Genomic DNA, 17,541 nt, shown 5'->3' with positions numbered 1-17,541 from the left:
AATCCCTTGGGTCAACGAGCGCCGAGAGCGACCGAGCATCCCCGTGGTGAGGACGACGGTGCCAGGAGCAGCACGGAGAGTGAGATAGCATCCCCCGGAGGTGAGAAGGGTGGACACCAACAGAGAATCTCCCAGGGCAGCGGCGAAAACGGTGCCGGATCGGGAGGGAGCTCCGCCGACGCTACCGGAGCATCCCCCACAGGTATTGTATTTTCCCAAATAGGGTACGGATCCCCACGGAGAGCGGCGGAGCATCCCCGGGGTGAGAAAGGAAGACACGGACAGAGCATCCCCCGGGGCAGCAAGCACCGAGAGCGGCCGAGCACCGCCCCAGAGCGAGGGACACGGAACCGGGAGCACCACGGGGACCCATGGAGCATCCACCCGGGTCAGCGGTGAAGAGGGTGCCGGGATCGGGCGGGAGGAGCACGGACACCCACCGGATCATCCCCCACAGGTAAGGGATATTCTCAAATAGGGTAGGAATCTACAGGGAGCACCGAGAGTGGCGGATCATCCCCGGGTGAAAAGGGAAGACTCGGGCAGAGCATTCCCCGGGGGCAGGGGTGAAGACGGTGGCGGGACCGGCGGAAGCTCTGCAGACACTACCGGAGCATCCCCCAGAGGTAATGTGTTTTCCCAAATAGGGTAGGAATCCCCACAGAGCAGCGAGAGCGTCGGAGCATCCCCGGGGTGCGAAGGGAGGACACCGACAGAGAATCCCTTGGGTCAACGAGCGCCGAGAGCGACCGAGCATCCCCGTGGTGAGGACGACGGTGCCAGGAGCAGCACGGAGAGTGAGATAGCATCCCCCGGAGGTGAGAAGGGCGGACACCAACAGAGAATCTCCCAGGGCAGCGGCGAAAACGGTGCCAGGATCGGGAGGGAGCTCCGCCGACGCTACCGGAGCATCCCCCACAGGTATTGTATTTTCCCAAATAGGGTAGGGATCCCCACGGAGAGCGGCGGAGCATCCCCGGGGTGAGAAAGGAAGACACGGACAGAGCATCCCCCGGGGCAGCAAGCACCGAGAGCGGCCGAGCACCGCCCCAGAGCGAGGGACACGGAACCGGGAGCACCACGGGGACCCATGGAGCATCCACCCGGGTCAGCGGTGAAGAGGGTGCCGGGATCGGGCGGGAGGAGCACGGACACCCACCGGATCATCCCCCACAGGTAAGGGATATTCTCAAATAGGGTAGGAATCTACAGGGAGCACCGAGAGTGGCGGATCATCCCCGGGTGAAAAGGGAAGACTCGGGCAGAGCATCCCCCGGGGCAGGGGTGAAGACGGTGGCGGGATCGGGCGGAAGCTCTGCAGACACTACCGGAGCATCCCCCAGAGGTAATGTGTTTTCCCAAATAGGGTAGGAATCCCCACGGAGCAGCGAGAGCTGCGGAGCATCCCGGGGTGCGAAGGGAGGACACCGACAGAGAATCCCTTGGGTCAACGAGCGCCGAGAGCGACCGAGCATCCCCGTGGTGAGGACGACGGTGCCAGGAGCAGCACGGAGAGAGAGATAGCATCCCCCGGAGGTGAGAAGGGTGGACACCAACAGAGAATCTCCCCAGGGCAGCGGCGAAAACGGTGCCGGGATCGGGAGGGAGCTCCGCCGACGCTACCGGAGCATCCCCCACAGGTATTGTATTTTCCCAAATAGGGTAGGGATCCCCACGGAGAGCGGCGGAGCATCCCCGGGGTGAGAAAGGAAGACACGGACAGAGCATCCCCCGGGGCAGCAAGCACCGAGAGCGGCCGAGCACCGCCCCAGAGCGAGGGACACGGAACCGGGAGCACCACGGGGACCCATGGAGCATCCACCCGGGTCAGCGGTGAAGAGGGTGCCGGGATCGGGCGGGAGGAGCACGGACACCCACCGGATCATCCCCCACAGGTAAGGGATATTCTCAAATAGGGTAGGAATCTACAGGGAGCACCGAGAGTGGCGGATCATCCCCGGGTGAAAAGGGAAGACTCGGGCAGAGCATCCCCCGGGGCAGGGGTGAAGACGGTGGCGGGATCGGGCGGAAGCTCTGCAGACACTACCGGAGCATCCCCCAGAGGTAATGTGTTTTCCCAAATAGGGTAGGAATCCCCACGGAGCAGCGAGAGCGCGGAGCATCCCCGGGGTGCGAAGGGAGGACACCGACAGAGAATCCCTTGGGTCAACGAGCGCCGAGAGCGACCGAGCATCCCCGTGGTGAGGACGACGGTGCCAGGAGCAGCACGGAGAGTGAGATAGCATCCCCCGGAGGTGAGAAGGGTGGACACCAACAGAGAATCTCCCCAGGGCAGCGGCGAAAACGGTGCCAGGATCGGGAGGGAGCTCCGCCGACGCTACCGGAGCATCCCCCACAGGTATTGTATTTTCCCAAATAGGGTACGGATCCCCACGGAGAGCGGCGGAGCATCCCCGGGGTGAGAAAGGAAGACACGGACAGAGCATCCCCCGGGGCAGCAAGCACCGAGAGCGGCCGAGCACCGCCCCAGAGCGAGGGACACGGAACCGGGAGCACCACGGGGACCCATGGAGCATCCACCCGGGTCAGCGGTGAAGAGGGTGCCGGGATCGGGCGGGAGGAGCACGGACACCCACCGGATCATCCCCCACAGGTAAGGGATATTCTCAAATAGGGTAGGAATCTACAGGGAGCACCGAGAGTGGCGGATCATCCCCGGGTGAAAAGGGAAGACTCGGGCAGAGCATCCCCCGGGGCAGGGGTGAAGACGGTGGCGGGATCGGGCGGAAGCTCTGCAGACACTACCGGAGCATCCCCCAGAGGTAATGTGTTTTCCCAAATAGGGTAGGAATCCCCACGGAGCAGCGAGAGCTGCGGAGCATTCCCGGGGTGCGAAGGGAGGACACCGACAGAGAATCCCTTGGGTCAACGAGCGCCGAGAGCGACCGAGCATCCCCGTGGTGAGGACGACGGTGCCAGGAGCAGCACGGAGAGTGAGATAGCATCCCCCGGAGGTGAGAAGGGTGGACACCAACAGAGAATCTCCCAGGGCAGCGGCGAAAACGGTGCCGGGATCGGGAGGGAGCTCCGCCGACGCTACCGGAGCATCCCCCACAGGTATTGTATTTTCCCAAATAGGGTACGGATCCCCACGGAGAGCGGCGGAGCATCCCCGGGGTGAGAAAGGAAGACACGGACAGAGCATCCCCCGGGGCAGCAAGCACCGAGAGCGGCCGAGCACCGCCCCAGAGCGAGGGACACGGAACCGGGAGCACCACGGGGACCCATGGAGCATCCACCCGGGTCAGCGGTGAAGAGGGTGCCGGGATCGGGCGGGAGGAGCACGGACACCCACCGGATCATCCCCCACAGGTAAGGGATATTCTCAAATAGGGTAGGAATCTACAGGGAGCACCGAGAGTGGCGGATCATCCCCGGGTGAAAAGGGAAGACTCGGGCAGAGCATCCCCCGGGGCAGGGGTGAAGACGGTGGCGGGATCGGGCGGAAGCTCTGCAGACACTACCGGAGCATCCCCCAGAGGTAATGTGTTTTCCCAAATAGGGTAGGAATCCCCACGGAGCAGCGAGAGCTGCGGAGCATTCCCGGGGTGCGAAGGGAGGACACCGACAGAGAATCCCTTGGGTCAACGAGCGCCGAGAGCGACCGAGCATCCCCGTGGTGAGGACGACGGTGCCAGGAGCAGCACGGAGAGTGAGATAGCATCCCCCGGAGGTGAGAAGGGTGGACACCAACAGAGAATCTCCCAGGGCAGCGGCGAAAACGGTGCCAGGATCGGGAGGGAGCTCCGCCGACGCTACCGGAGCATCCCCCACAGGTATTGTATTTTCCCAAATAGGGTACGGATCCCCACGGAGAGCGGCGGAGCATCCCCGGGGTGAGAAAGGAAGACACGGACAGAGCATCCCCGGGGCAGCAAGCACCGAGAGCGGCCGAGCACCGCCCCAGAGCGAGGGACACGGAACCGGGAGCACCACGGGGACCCATGGAGCATCCACCCGGGTCAGCGGTGAAGAGGGTGCCGGGATCGGGCGGGAGGAGCACGGACACCCACCGGATCATCCCCCACAGGTAAGGGATATTCTCAAATAGGGTAGGAATCTACAGGGAGCACCGAGAGTGGCGGATCATCCCCGGGTGAAAAGGGAAGACTCGGGCAGAGCATCCCCCGGGGCAGGGGTGAAGACGGTGGCGGGATCGGGCGGAAGCTCTGCAGACACTACCGGAGCATCCCCCAGAGGTAATGTGTTTTCCCAAATAGGGTAGGAATCCCCACGGAGCAGCGAGAGCTGCGGAGCATCCCCGGGGTGCGAAGGGAGGACACCGACAGAGAATCCCTTGGGTCAACGAGCGCCGAGAGCGACCGAGCATCCCCGTGGTGAGGACGACGGTGCCAGGAGCAGCACGGAGAGTGAGATAGCATCCCCCGGAGGTGAGAAGGGTGGACACCAACAGAGAATCTCCCAGGGCAGCGGCGAAAACGGTGCCGGGATCGGGAGGGAGCTCCGCCGACGCTACCGGAGCATCCCCCACAGGTATTGTATTTTCCCAAATAGGGTACGGATCCCCACGGAGAGCGGCGGAGCATCCCCGGGGTGAGAAAGGAAGACACGGACAGAGCATCCCCCGGGGCAGCAAGCACCGAGAGCGGCCGAGCACCGCCCCAGAGCGAGGGACACGGAACCGGGAGCACCACGGGGACCCATGGAGCATCCACCCGGGTCAGCGGTGAAGAGGGTGCCGGGATCGGGCGGGAGGAGCACGGACACCCACCGGATCATCCCCCACAGGTAAGGGATATTCTCAAATAGGGTAGGAATCTACAGGGAGCACCGAGAGTGGCGGATCATCCCCGGGTGAAAAGGGAAGACTCGGGCAGAGCATCCCCCGGGGCAGGGGTGAAGACGGTGGCGGGATCGGGCGGAAGCTCTGCAGACACTACCGGAGCATCCCCCAGAGGTAATGTGTTTTCCCAAATAGGGTAGGAATCCCCACGGAGCAGCGAGAGCTGCGGAGCATTCCCGGGGTGCGAAGGGAGGACACCGACAGAGAATCCCTTGGGTCAACGAGCGCCGAGAGCGACCGAGCATCCCCGTGGTGAGGACGACGGTGCCAGGAGCAGCACGGAGAGTGAGATAGCATCCCCCGGAGGTGAGAAGGGTGGACACCAACAGAGAATCTCCCAGGGCAGCGGCGAAAACGGTGCCGGGATCGGGAGGGAGCTCCGCCGACGCTACCGGAGCATCCCCCACAGGTATTGTATTTTCCCAAATAGGGTACGGATCCCCACGGAGAGCGGCGGAGCATCCCCGGGGTGAGAAAGGAAGACACGGACAGAGCATCCCCCGGGGCAGCAAGCACCGAGAGCGGCCGAGCACCGCCCCAGAGCGAGGGACACGGAACCGGGAGCACCACGGGGACCCATGGAGCATCCACCCGGGTCAGCGGTGAAGAGGGTGCCGGGATCGGGCGGGAGGAGCACGGACACCCACCGGATCATCCCCCACAGGTAAGGGATATTCTCAAATAGGGTAGGAATCTACAGGGAGCACCGAGAGTGGCGGATCATCCCCGGGTGAAAAGGGAAGACTCGGGCAGAGCATCCCCCGGGGCAGGGGTGAAGACGGTGGCGGGATCGGGCGGAAGCTCTGCAGACACTACCGGAGCATCCCCCAGAGGTAATGTGTTTTCCCAAATAGGGTAGGAATCCCCACGGAGCAGCGAGAGCTGCGGAGCATTCCCGGGGTGCGAAGGGAGGACACCGACAGAGAATCCCTTGGGTCAACGAGCGCCGAGAGCGACCGAGCATCCCCGTGGTGAGGACGACGGTGCCAGGAGCAGCACGGAGAGTGAGATAGCATCCCCCGGAGGTGAGAAGGGTGGACACCAACAGAGAATCTCCCCAGGGCAGCGGCGAAAACGGTGCCAGGATCGGGAGGGAGCTCCGCCGACGCTACCGGAGCATCCCCCACAGGTATTGTATTTTCCCAAATAGGGTACGGATCCCCACGGAGAGCGGCGGAGCATCCCCGGGGTGAGAAAGGAAGACACGGACAGAGCATCCCCCGGGGCAGCAAGCACCGAGAGCGGCCGAGCACCGCCCCAGAGCGAGGGACACGGAACCGGGAGCACCACGGGGACCCATGGAGCATCCACCCGGGTCAGCGGTGAAGAGGGTGCCGGGATCGGGCGGGAGGAGCACGGACACCCACCGGATCATCCCCCACAGGTAAGGGATATTCTCAAATAGGGTAGGAATCTACAGGGAGCACCGAGAGTGGCGGATCATCCCCGGGTGAAAAGGGAAGACTCGGGCAGAGCATCCCCCGGGGCAGGGGTGAAGACGGTGGCGGGATCGGGCGGAAGCTCTGCAGACACTACCGGAGCATCCCCCAGAGGTAATGTGTTTTCCCAAATAGGGTAGGAATCCCCACGGAGCAGCGAGAGCTGCGGAGCATCCCGGGGTGCGAAGGGAGGACACCGACAGAGAATCCCTTGGGTCAACGAGCGCCGAGAGCGACCGAGCATCCCCGTGGTGAGGACGACGGTGCCAGGAGCAGCACGGAGAGTGAGATAGCATCCCCCGGAGGTGAGAAGGGTGGACACCAACAGAGAATCTCCCCAGGGCAGCGGCGAAAACGGTGCCGGGATCGGGAGGGAGCTCCGCCGACGCTACCGGAGCATCCCCCACAGGTATTGTATTTTCCCAAATAGGGTACGGATCCCCACGGAGAGCGGCGGAGCATCCCCGGGGTGAGAAAGGAAGACACGGACAGAGCATCCCCCGGGGCAGCAAGCACCGAGAGCGGCCGAGCACCGCCCCAGAGCGAGGGACACGGAACCGGGAGCACCACGGGGACCCATGGAGCATCCACCCGGGTCAGCGGTGAAGAGGGTGCCGGGATCGGGCGGGAGGAGCACGGACACCCACCGGATCATCCCCCACAGGTAAGGGATATTCTCAAATAGGGTAGGAATCTACAGGGAGCACCGAGAGTGGCGGATCATCCCCGGGTGAAAAGGGAAGACTCGGGCAGAGCATCCCCCGGGGCAGGGGTGAAGACGGTGGCGGGATCGGGCGGAAGCTCTGCAGACACTACCGGAGCATCCCCCAGAGGTAATGTGTTTTCCCAAATAGGGTAGGAATCCCCACGGAGCAGCGAGAGCTGCGGAGCATTCCCGGGGTGCGAAGGGAGGACACCGACAGAGAATCCCTTGGGTCAACGAGCGCCGAGAGCGACCGAGCATCCCCGTGGTGAGGACGACGGTGCCAGGAGCAGCACGGAGAGTGAGATAGCATCCCCCGGAGGTGAGAAGGGTGGACACCAACAGAGAATCTCCCAAGGGCAGCGGCGAAAACGGTGCCAGGATCGGGAGGGAGCTCCGCCGACGCTACCGGAGCATCCCCCACAGGTATTGTATTTTCCCAAATAGGGTACGGATCCCCACGGAGAGCGGCGGAGCATCCCCGGGGTGAGAAAGGAAGACACGGACAGAGCATCCCCCGGGGCAGCAAGCACCGAGAGCGGCCGAGCACCGCCCCAGAGCGAGGGACACGGAACCGGGAGCACCACGGGGACCCATGGAGCATCCACCCGGGTCAGCGGTGAAGAGGGTGCCGGGATCGGGCGGGAGGAGCACGGACACCCACCGGATCATCCCCCACAGGTAAGGGATATTCTCAAATAGGGTAGGAATCTACAGGGAGCACCGAGAGTGGCGGATCATCCCCGGGTGAAAAGGGAAGACTCGGGCAGAGCATCCCCCGGGGCAGGGGTGAAGACGGTGGCGGGATCGGGCGGAAGCTCTGCAGACACTACCGGAGCATCCCCCAGAGGTAATGTGTTTTCCCAAATAGGGTAGGAATCCCCACGGAGCAGCGAGAGCTGCGGAGCATCCCCGGGGTGCGAAGGGAGGACACCGACAGAGAATCCCTTGGGTCAACGAGCGCCGAGAGCGACCGAGCATCCCCGTGGTGAGGACGACGGTGCCAGGAGCAGCACGGAGAGTGAGATAGCATCCCCCGGAGGTGAGAAGGGTGGACACCAACAGAGAATCTCCCCAGGGCAGCGGCGAAAACGGTGCCAGGATCGGGAGGGAGCTCCGCCGACGCTACCGGAGCATCCCCCACAGGTATTGTATTTTCCCAAATAGGGTAGGGATCCCCACGGAGAGCGGCGGAGCATCCCCGGGGTGAGAAAGGAAGACACGGACAGAGCATCCCCCGGGGCAGCAAGCACCGAGAGCGGCCGAGCACCGCCCCAGAGCGAGGGACACGGAACCGGGAGCACCACGGGGACCCATGGAGCATCCACCCGGGTCAGCGGTGAAGAGGGTGCCGGGATCGGGCGGGAGGAGCACGGACACCCACCGGATCATCCCCCACAGGTAAGGGATATTCTCAAATAGGGTAGGAATCTACAGGGAGCACCGAGAGTGGCGGATCATCCCCGGGTGAAAAGGGAAGACTCGGGCAGAGCATCCCCCGGGGCAGGGGTGAAGACGGTGGCGGGATCGGGCGGAAGCTCTGCAGACACTACCGGAGCATCCCCCAGAGGTAATGTGTTTTCCCAAATAGGGTAGGAATCCCCACGGAGCAGCGAGAGCTGCGGAGCATCCCCGGGGTGCGAAGGGAGGACACCGACAGAGAATCCCTTGGGTCAACGAGCGCCGAGAGCGACCGAGCATCCCCGTGGTGAGGACGACGGTGCCAGGAGCAGCACGGAGAGTGAGATAGCATCCCCCGGAGGTGAGAAGGGTGGACACCAACAGAGAATCTCCCAAGGGCAGCGGCGAAAACGGTGCCAGGATCGGGAGGGAGCTCCGCCGACGCTACCGGAGCATCCCCCACAGGTATTGTATTTTCCCAAATAGGGTACGGATCCCCACGGAGAGCGGCGGAGCATCCCCGGGGTGAGAAAGGAAGACACGGACAGAGCATCCCCCGGGGCAGCAAGCACCGAGAGCGGCCGAGCACCGCCCCAGAGCGAGGGACACGGAACCGGGAGCACCACGGGGACCCATGGAGCATCCACCCGGGTCAGCGGTGAAGAGGGTGCCGGGATCGGGCGGGAGGAGCACGGACACCCACCGGATCATCCCCCACAGGTAAGGGATATTCTCAAATAGGGTAGGAATCTACAGGGAGCACCGAGAGTGGCGGATCATCCCCGGGTGAAAAGGGAAGACTCGGGCAGAGCATCCCCCGGGGCAGGGGTGAAGACGGTGGCGGGATCGGGCGGAAGCTCTGCAGACACTACCGGAGCATCCCCCAGAGGTAATGTGTTTTCCCAAATAGGGTAGGAATCCCCACGGAGCAGCGAGAGCTGCGGAGCATCCCCGGGGTGCGAAGGGAGGACACCGACAGAGAATCCCTTGGGTCAACGAGCGCCGAGAGCGACCGAGCATCCCCGTGGTGAGGACGACGGTGCCAGGAGCAGCACGGAGAGTGAGATAGCATCCCCCGGAGGTGAGAAGGGTGGACACCAACAGAGAATCTCCAAGGGCAGCGGCGAAAACGGTGCCGGGATCGGGAGGGAGCTCCGCCGACGCTACCGGAGCATCCCCCACAGGTATTGTATTTTCCCAAATAGGGTACGGATCCCCACGGAGAGCGGCGGAGCATCCCCGGGGTGAGAAAGGAAGACACGGACAGAGCATCCCCCGGGGCAGCAAGCACCGAGAGCGGCCGAGCACCGCCCCAGAGCGAGGGACACGGAACCGGGAGCACCACGGGGACCCATGGAGCATCCACCCGGGTCAGCGGTGAAGAGGGTGCCGGGATCGGGCGGGAGGAGCACGGACACCCACCGGATCATCCCCCACAGGTAAGGGATATTCTCAAATAGGGTAGGAATCTACAGGGAGCACCGAGAGTGGCGGATCATCCCCGGGTGAAAAGGGAAGACTCGGGCAGAGCATCCCCCGGGGCAGGGGTGAAGACGGTGGCGGGATCGGGCGGAAGCTCTGCAGACACTACCGGAGCATCCCCCAGAGGTAATGTGTTTTCCCAAATAGGGTAGGAATCCCCACGGAGCAGCGAGAGCGCGGAGCATCCCCGGGGTGCGAAGGGAGGACACCGACAGAGAATCCCTTGGGTCAACGAGCGCCGAGAGCGACCGAGCATCCCCGTGGTGAGGACGACGGTGCCAGGAGCAGCACGGAGAGTGAGATAGCATCCCCCGGAGGTGAGAAGGGTGGACACCAACAGAGAATCTCCCAAGGGCAGCGGCGAAAACGGTGCCAGGATCGGGAGGGAGCTCCGCCGACGCTACCGGAGCATCCCCCACAGGTATTGTATTTTCCCAAATAGGGTACGGATCCCCACGGAGAGCGGCGGAGCATCCCCGGGGTGAGAAAGGAAGACACGGACAGAGCATCCCCCGGGGCAGCAAGCACCGAGAGCGGCCGAGCACCGCCCCAGAGCGAGGGACACGGAACCGGGAGCACCACGGGGACCCATGGAGCATCCACCCGGGTCAGCGGTGAAGAGGGTGCCGGGATCGGGCGGGAGGAGCACGGACACCCACCGGATCATCCCCCACAGGTAAGGGATATTCTCAAATAGGGTAGGAATCTACAGGGAGCACCGAGAGTGGCGGATCATCCCCGGGTGAAAAGGGAAGACTCGGGCAGAGCATCCCCCGGGGCAGGGGTGAAGACGGTGCCGGGATCGGGCGGAAGCTCTGCAGACACTACCGGAGCATCCCCCAGAGGTAATGTGTTTTCCCAAATAGGGTAGGAATCCCCACGGAGCAGCGAGAGCTGCGGAGCATCCCCGGGGTGCGAAGGGAGGACACCGACAGAGAATCCCTTGGGTCAACGAGCGCCGAGAGCGACCGAGCATCCCCGTGGTGAGGACGACGGTGCCAGGAGCAGCACGGAGAGTGAGATAGCATCCCCCGGAGGTGAGAAGGGTGGACACCAACAGAGAATCTCCCAGGGCAGCGGCGAAAACGGTGCCAGGATCGGGAGGGAGCTCCGCCGACGCTACCGGAGCGTCCCCCACAGGTATTGTATTTTCCCAAATAGGGTAGGGATCCCCACGGAGAGCGGCGGAGCATCCCCGGGGTGAGAAAGGAAGACACGGACAGAGCATCCCCCGGGGCAGCAAGCACCGAGAGCGGCCGAGCACCGCCCCAGAGCGAGGGACACGGAACCGGGAGCACCACGGGGACCCATGGAGCATCCACCCGGGTCAGCGGTGAAGAGGGTGCCGGGATCGGGCGGGAGGAGCACGGACACCCACCGGATCATCCCCCACAGGTAAGGGATATTCTCAAATAGGGTAGGAATCTACAGGGAGCACCGAGAGTGGCGGATCATCCCCGGGTGAAAAGGGAAGACTCGGGCAGAGCATCCCCCGGGGCAGGGGTGAAGACGGTGGCGGGATCGGGCGGAAGCTCTGCAGACACTACCGGAGCATCCCCCAGAGGTAATGTGTTTTCCCAAATAGGGTAGGAATCCCCACGGAGCAGCGAGAGCTGCGGAGCATTCCCGGGGTGCGAAGGGAGGACACCGACAGAGAATCCCTTGGGTCAACGAGCGCCGAGAGCGACCGAGCATCCCCGTGGTGAGGACGACGGTGCCAGGAGCAGCACGGAGAGTGAGATAGCATCCCCCGGAGGTGAGAAGGGTGGACACCAACAGAGAATCTCCCCAGGGCAGCGGCGAAAACGGTGCCGGGATCGGGAGGGAGCTCCGCCGACGCTACCGGAGCATCCCCCACAGGTATTGTATTTTCCCAAATAGGGTAGGGATCCCCACGGAGAGCGGCGGAGCATCCCCGGGGTGAGAAAGGAAGACACGGACAGAGCATCCCCCGGGGCAGCAAGCACCGAGAGCGGCCGAGCACCGCCCCAGAGCGAGGGACACGGAACCGGGAGCACCACGGGGACCCATGGAGCATCCACCCGGGTCAGCGGTGAAGAGGGTGCCGGGATCGGGCGGGAGGAGCACGGACACCCACCGGATCATCCCCCACAGGTAAGGGATATTCTCAAATAGGGTAGGAATCTACAGGGAGCACCGAGAGTGGCGGATCATCCCCGGGTGAAAAGGGAAGACTCGGGCAGAGCATCCCCCGGGGCAGGGGTGAAGACGGTGGCGGGATCGGGCGGAAGCTCTGCAGACACTACCGGAGCATCCCCCAGAGGTAATGTGTTTTCCCAAATAGGGTAGGAATCCCCACGGAGCAGCGAGAGCGTCGGAGCATCCCCGGGGTGCGAAGGGAGGACACCGACAGAGAATCCCTTGGGTCAACGAGCGCCGAGAGCGACCGAGCATCCCCGTGGTGAGGACGACGGTGCCAGGAGCAGCACGGAGAGTGAGATAGCATCCCCCGGAGGTGAGAAGGGTGGACACCAACAGAGAATCTCCCAGGGCAGCGGCGAAAACGGTGCCAGGATCGGGAGGGAGCTCCGCCGACGCTACCGGAGCATCCCCCACAGGTATTGTATTTTCCCAAATAGGGTACGGATCCCCACGGAGAGCGGCGGAGCATCCCCGGGGTGAGAAAGGAAGACACGGACAGAGCATCCCCCGGGGCAGCAAGCACCGAGAGCGGCCGAGCACCGCCCCAGAGCGAGGGACACGGAACCGGGAGCACCACGGGGACCCATGGAGCATCCACCCGGGTCAGCGGTGAAGAGGGTGCCGGGATCGGGCGGGAGGAGCACGGACACCCACCGGATCATCCCCCACAGGTAAGGGATATTCTCAAATAGGGTAGGAATCTACAGGGAGCACCGAGAGTGGCGGATCATCCCGGGTGAAAAGGGAAGACTCGGGCAGAGCATCCCCGGGGCAGGGGTGAAGACGGTGGCGGGATCGGGCGGAAGCTCTGCAGACACTACCGGAGCATCCCCCAGAGGTAATGTGTTTTCCCAAATAGGGTAGGAATCCCCACGGAGCAGCGAGAGCTGCGGAGCATCCCGGGGTGCGAAGGGAGGACACCGACAGAGAATCCCTTGGGTCAACGAGCGCCGAGAGCGACCGAGCATCCCCGTGGTGAGGACGACGGTGCCAGGAGCAGCACGGAGAGTGAGATAGCATCCCCCGGAGGTGAGAAGGGTGGACACCAACAGAGAATCTCCCAAGGGCAGCGGCGAAAACGGTGCCGGGATCGGGAGGGAGCTCCGCCGACGCTACCGGAGCATCCCCCACAGGTATTGTATTTTCCCAAATAGGGTAGGGATCCCCACGGAGAGCGGCGGAGCATCCCCGGGGTGAGAAAGGAAGACACGGACAGAGCATCCCCCGGGGCAGCAAGCACCGAGAGCGGCCGAGCACCGCCCCAGAGCGAGGGACACGGAACCGGGAGCACCACGGGGACCCATGGAGCATCCACCCGGGTCAGCGGTGAAGAGGGTGCCGGGATCGGGCGGGAGGAGCACGGACACCCACCGGATCATCCCCCACAGGTAAGGGATATTCTCAAATAGGGTAGGAATCTACAGGGAGCACCGAGAGTGGCGGATCATCCCGGGTGAAAAGGGAAGACTCGGGCAGAGCATCCCCCGGGGCAGGGGTGAAGACGGTGCCGGGATCGGGCGGAAGCTCTGCAGACACTACCGGAGCATCCCCCAGAGGTAATGTGTTTTCCCAAATAGGGTAGGAATCCCCACGGAGCAGCGAGAGCTGCGGAGCATCCCGGGGTGCGAAGGGAGGACACCGACAGAGAATCCCTTGGGTCAACGAGCGCCGAGAGCGACCGAGCATCCCCGTGGTGAGGACGACGGTGCCAGGAGCAGCACGGAGAGTGAGATAGCATCCCCCGGAGGTGAGAAGGGTGGACACCAACAGAGAATCTCCCAAGGGCAGCGGCGAAAACGGTGCCGGGATCGGGAGGGAGCTCCGCCGACGCTACCGGAGCATCCCCCACAGGTATTGTATTTTCCCAAATAGGGTAGGGATCCCCACGGAGAGCGGCGGAGCATCCCCGGGGTGAGAAAGGAAGACACGGACAGAGCATCCCCCGGGGCAGCAAGCACCGAGAGCGGCCGAGCACCGCCCCAGAGCGAGGGACACGGAACCGGGAGCACCACGGGGACCCATGGAGCATCCACCCGGGTCAGCGGTGAAGAGGGTGCCGGGATCGGGCGGGAGGAGCACGGACACCCACCGGATCATCCCCCACAGGTAAGGGATATTCTCAAATAGGGTAGGAATCTACAGGGAGCACCGAGAGTGGCGGATCATCCCCGGGTGAAAAGGGAAGACTCGGGCAGAGCATCCCCCGGGGCAGGGGTGAAGACGGTGGCGGGATCGGGCGGAAGCTCTGCAGACACTACCGGAGCATCCCCCAGAGGTAATGTGTTTTCCCAAATAGGGTAGGAATCCCCACGGAGCAGCGAGAGCTGCGGAGCATCCCGGGGTGCGAAGGGAGGACACCGACAGAGAATCCCTTGGGTCAACGAGCGCCGAGAGCGACCGAGCATCCCCGTGGTGAGGACGACGGTGCCAGGAGCAGCACGGAGAGTGAGATAGCATCCCCCGGAGGTGAGAAGGGTGGACACCAACAGAGAATCTCCAAGGGCAGCGGCGAAAACGGTGCCAGGATCGGGGGGAGCTCCGCCGACGCTACCGGAGCGTCCCCCACAGGTATTGTATTTTTCCCAAATAGGGTACGGATCCCCACGGAGAGCGGCGGAGCATCCCCGGGGTGAGAAAGGAAGACACGGACAGAGCATCCCCCGGGGCAGCAAGCACCGAGAGCGGCCGAGCACCGCCCCAGAGCGAGGGACACGGAACCGGGAGCACCACGGGGACCCATGGAGCATCCACCCGGGTCAGCGGTGAAGAGGGTGCCGGGATCGGGCGGGAGGAGCACGGACACCCACCGGATCATCCCCCACAGGTAAGGGATATTCTCAAATAGGGTAGGAATCTACAGGGAGCACCGAGAGTGGCGGATCATCCCGGGTGAAAAGGGAAGACTCGGGCAGAGCATCCCCGGGGCAGGGGTGAAGACGGTGGCGGGATCGGGCGGAAGCTCTGCAGACACTACCGGAGCATCCCCCAGAGGTAATGTGTTTTCCCAAATAGGGTAGGAATCCCCACGGAGCAGCGAGAGCTGCGGAGCATCCCCGGGGTGCGAAGGGAGGACACCGACAGAGAATCCCTTGGGTCAACGAGCGCCGAGAGCGACCGAGCATCCCCGTGGTGAGGACGACGGTGCCAGGAGCAGCACGGAGAGTGAGATAGCATCCCCCGGAGGTGAGAAGGGTGGACACCAACAGAGAATCTCCCAGGGCAGCGGCGAAAACGGTGCCGGGATCGGGAGGGAGCTCCGCCGACGCTACCGGAGCATCCCCCACAGGTATTGTATTTTCCCAAATAGGGTAGGGATCCCCACGGAGAGCGGCGGAGCATCCCCGGGGTGAGAAAGGAAGACACGGACAGAGCATCCCCCGGGGCAGCAAGCACCGAGAGCGGCCGAGCACCGCCCCAGAGCGAGGGACACGGAACCGGGAGCACCACGGGGACCCATGGAGCATCCACCCGGGTCAGCGGTGAAGAGGGTGCCGGGATCGGGCGGGAGGAGCACGGACACCCACCGGATCATCCCCCACAGGTAAGGGATATTCTCAAATAGGGTAGGAATCTACAGGGAGCACCGAGAGTGGCGGATCATCCCCGGGTGAAAAGGGAAGACTCGGGCAGAGCATCCCCCGGGGCAGGGGTGAAGACGGTGGCGGGATCGGGCGGAAGCTCTGCAGACACTACCGGAGCATCCCCCAGAGGTAATGTGTTTTCCCAAATAGGGTAGGAATCCCCACGGAGCAGCGAGAGCGTCGGAGCATCCCCGGGGTGCGAAGGGAGGACACCGACAGAGAATCCCTTGGGTCAACGAGCGCCGAGAGCGACCGAGCATCCCCGTGGTGAGGACGACGGTGCCAGGAGCAGCACGGAGAGTGAGATAGCATCCCCGGAGGTGAGAAGGGCGGACACCAACAGAGAATCTCCCAAGGGCAGCGGAAAAACGGTGCCAGGATCGGGAGGGAGCTCCGCCGACGCTACCGGAGCATCCCCCACAGGTATTGTATTTTCCCAAATAGGGTAGGGATCCCCACGGAGAGCGGCGGAGCATCCCCGGGGTGAGAAAGGAAGACACGGACAGAGCATCCCCGGGGCAGCAAGCACCGAGAGCGGCCGAGCACCGCCCCAGAGCGAGGGACACGGAACCGGGAGCACCACGGGGACCCATGGAGCATCCACCCGGGTCAGCGGTGAAGAGGGTGCCGGGATCGGGCGGGAGGAGCACGGACACCCACCGGATCATCCCCCACAGGTAAGGGATATTCTCAAATAGGGTAGGAATCTACAGGGAGCACCGAGAGTGGCGGATCATCCCGGGTGAAAAGGGAAGACTCGGGCAGAGCATCCCCCGGGGCAGGGGTGAAGACGGTGGCGGGATCGGGCGGAAGCTCTGCAGACACTACCGGAGCATCCCCCAGAGGTAATGTGTTTTCCCAAATAGGGTAGGAATCCCCACGGAGCAGCGAGAGCGCGGAGCATCCCCGGGGTGCGAAGGGAGGACACCGACAGAGAATCCCTTGGGTCAACGAGCGCCGAGAGCGACCGAGCATCCCCGTGGTGAGGACGACGGTGCCAGGAGCAGCACGGAGAGTGAGATAGCATCCCCCGGAGGTGAGAAGGGTGGACACCAACAGAGAATCTCCCAGGGCAGCGGCGAAAACGGTGCCGGGATCGGGAGGGAGCTCCGCCGACGCTACCGGAGCGTCCCCCACAGGTATTGTATTTTCCCAAATAGGGTAGGGATCCCCACGGAGAGCGGCGGAGCATCCCGGGGGTGAGAAAGGAAGACACGGACAGAGCATCCCCGGGGCAGCAAGCACCGAGAGCGGCCGAGCACCGCCCCAGAGCGAGGGACACGGAACCGGGAGCACCACGGGACCCATGGAGCATCCACCCGGGTCAGCGGTGAAGAGGGTGCCGGGATCGGGCGGGAGGAGCACGGACACCCACCGGATCATCCCCCACAGGTAAGGGATATTCTCAAATAGGGTAGGAATCTACAGGGAGCACCGAGAGTGGCGGATCATCCTGGGTGAAAAGGGAAGACTCGGGCAGAGCATCCCCCGGGGCAGGGGTGAAGACGGGGGCGGGATCGGGCGGAAGCTCTGCAGACACTACCGGAGCATCCCCCAGAGGTAATGTGTTTTCCCAAATAGGGTAGGAATCCCCACGGAGCAGCGAGAGCGCGGAGCATCCCGGGGTGCGAAGGGAGGACACCGACAGAGAATCCCTTGGGTCAACGAGCGCCGAGAGCGACCGAGCATCCCCGTGGTGAGGACGACGGTGCCAGGAGCAGCACGGAGAGTGAGATAGCATCCCCCGGAGGTGAGAAGGGTGGACACCAACAGAGAATCTCCCAAGGGCAGCGGCGAAAACGGTGCCGGGATCGGGAGGGAGCTCCGCCGACGCTACCGGAGCATCCCCACAGGTATTGTATTTTCCCAAATAAGGTACGGATCCCCACGGAGAGCGGCGGAGCATCCCGGGGTGAGAAAGGAAGACACGGACAGAGCATCCCCCGG

At 64.0% G+C, this 17,541-nt stretch overlaps 4 long non-coding RNA genes across 10 annotated transcripts; all 4 read left to right on the top strand.

Moving 5' to 3' along the window:
- Positions 1-177: 177 nt before the first annotated feature.
- LOC128800955 (uncharacterized) lies at positions 178-3,698 on the top strand. The gene is made up of 6 exons (XR_008435082.1): positions 178-457; positions 648-818; positions 943-1,536; positions 2,381-2,614; positions 2,805-3,333; positions 3,524-3,698. It is a non-coding gene; the product is annotated as an uncharacterized LOC128800955 (long non-coding RNA).
- A 66-nt stretch (positions 3,699-3,764) lies between these two features.
- LOC128800953 (uncharacterized) lies at positions 3,765-9,453 on the top strand. 5 transcript variants are annotated; one of them, XR_008435079.1, is made up of 9 exons: positions 3,765-4,051; positions 4,247-4,770; positions 4,961-5,489; positions 5,680-6,928; positions 7,119-7,648; positions 7,839-8,009; positions 8,135-8,368; positions 8,559-9,088; positions 9,279-9,453. It is a non-coding gene; the product is annotated as an uncharacterized LOC128800953 (long non-coding RNA). The 5 variants fall into 5 exon arrangements; XR_008435078.1 differs by having other exon boundaries at positions 4,242-4,770; positions 7,844-8,009; XR_008435077.1 differs by having other exon boundaries at positions 4,242-4,770; positions 8,564-9,088.
- A 578-nt stretch (positions 9,454-10,031) lies between these two features.
- LOC128800952 (uncharacterized) lies at positions 10,032-12,330 on the top strand. 2 transcript variants are annotated; one of them, XR_008435074.1, is made up of 6 exons: positions 10,032-10,526; positions 10,722-10,887; positions 11,012-11,245; positions 11,436-11,606; positions 11,732-11,965; positions 12,156-12,330. It is a non-coding gene; the product is annotated as an uncharacterized LOC128800952 (long non-coding RNA). The 2 variants fall into 2 exon arrangements; XR_008435073.1 differs by having other exon boundaries at positions 10,717-10,887.
- Positions 12,331-14,598: 2,268 nt separating this feature from the next.
- On the top strand, positions 14,599-15,905 carry LOC128800954 (uncharacterized). Of its 2 annotated transcripts, none has more exons than XR_008435081.1 (4): positions 14,599-14,837; positions 15,031-15,196; positions 15,321-15,554; positions 15,745-15,905. It is a non-coding gene; the product is annotated as an uncharacterized LOC128800954 (long non-coding RNA). The 2 variants fall into 2 exon arrangements; XR_008435080.1 differs by having other exon boundaries at positions 15,026-15,196.
- Positions 15,906-17,541: the final 1,636 nt, after the last annotated feature.

Source organism: Vidua chalybeata, chromosome 28 (genome assembly GCF_026979565.1).
Source record: "Vidua chalybeata isolate OUT-0048 chromosome 28, bVidCha1 merged haplotype, whole genome shotgun sequence".
Lineage (NCBI taxonomy): Eukaryota > Metazoa > Chordata > Aves > Passeriformes > Viduidae > Vidua > Vidua chalybeata.
The sequence above is the reverse complement of the archived record's forward strand: the minus strand, read 5'-3'. Positions and strand labels throughout refer to the sequence as shown.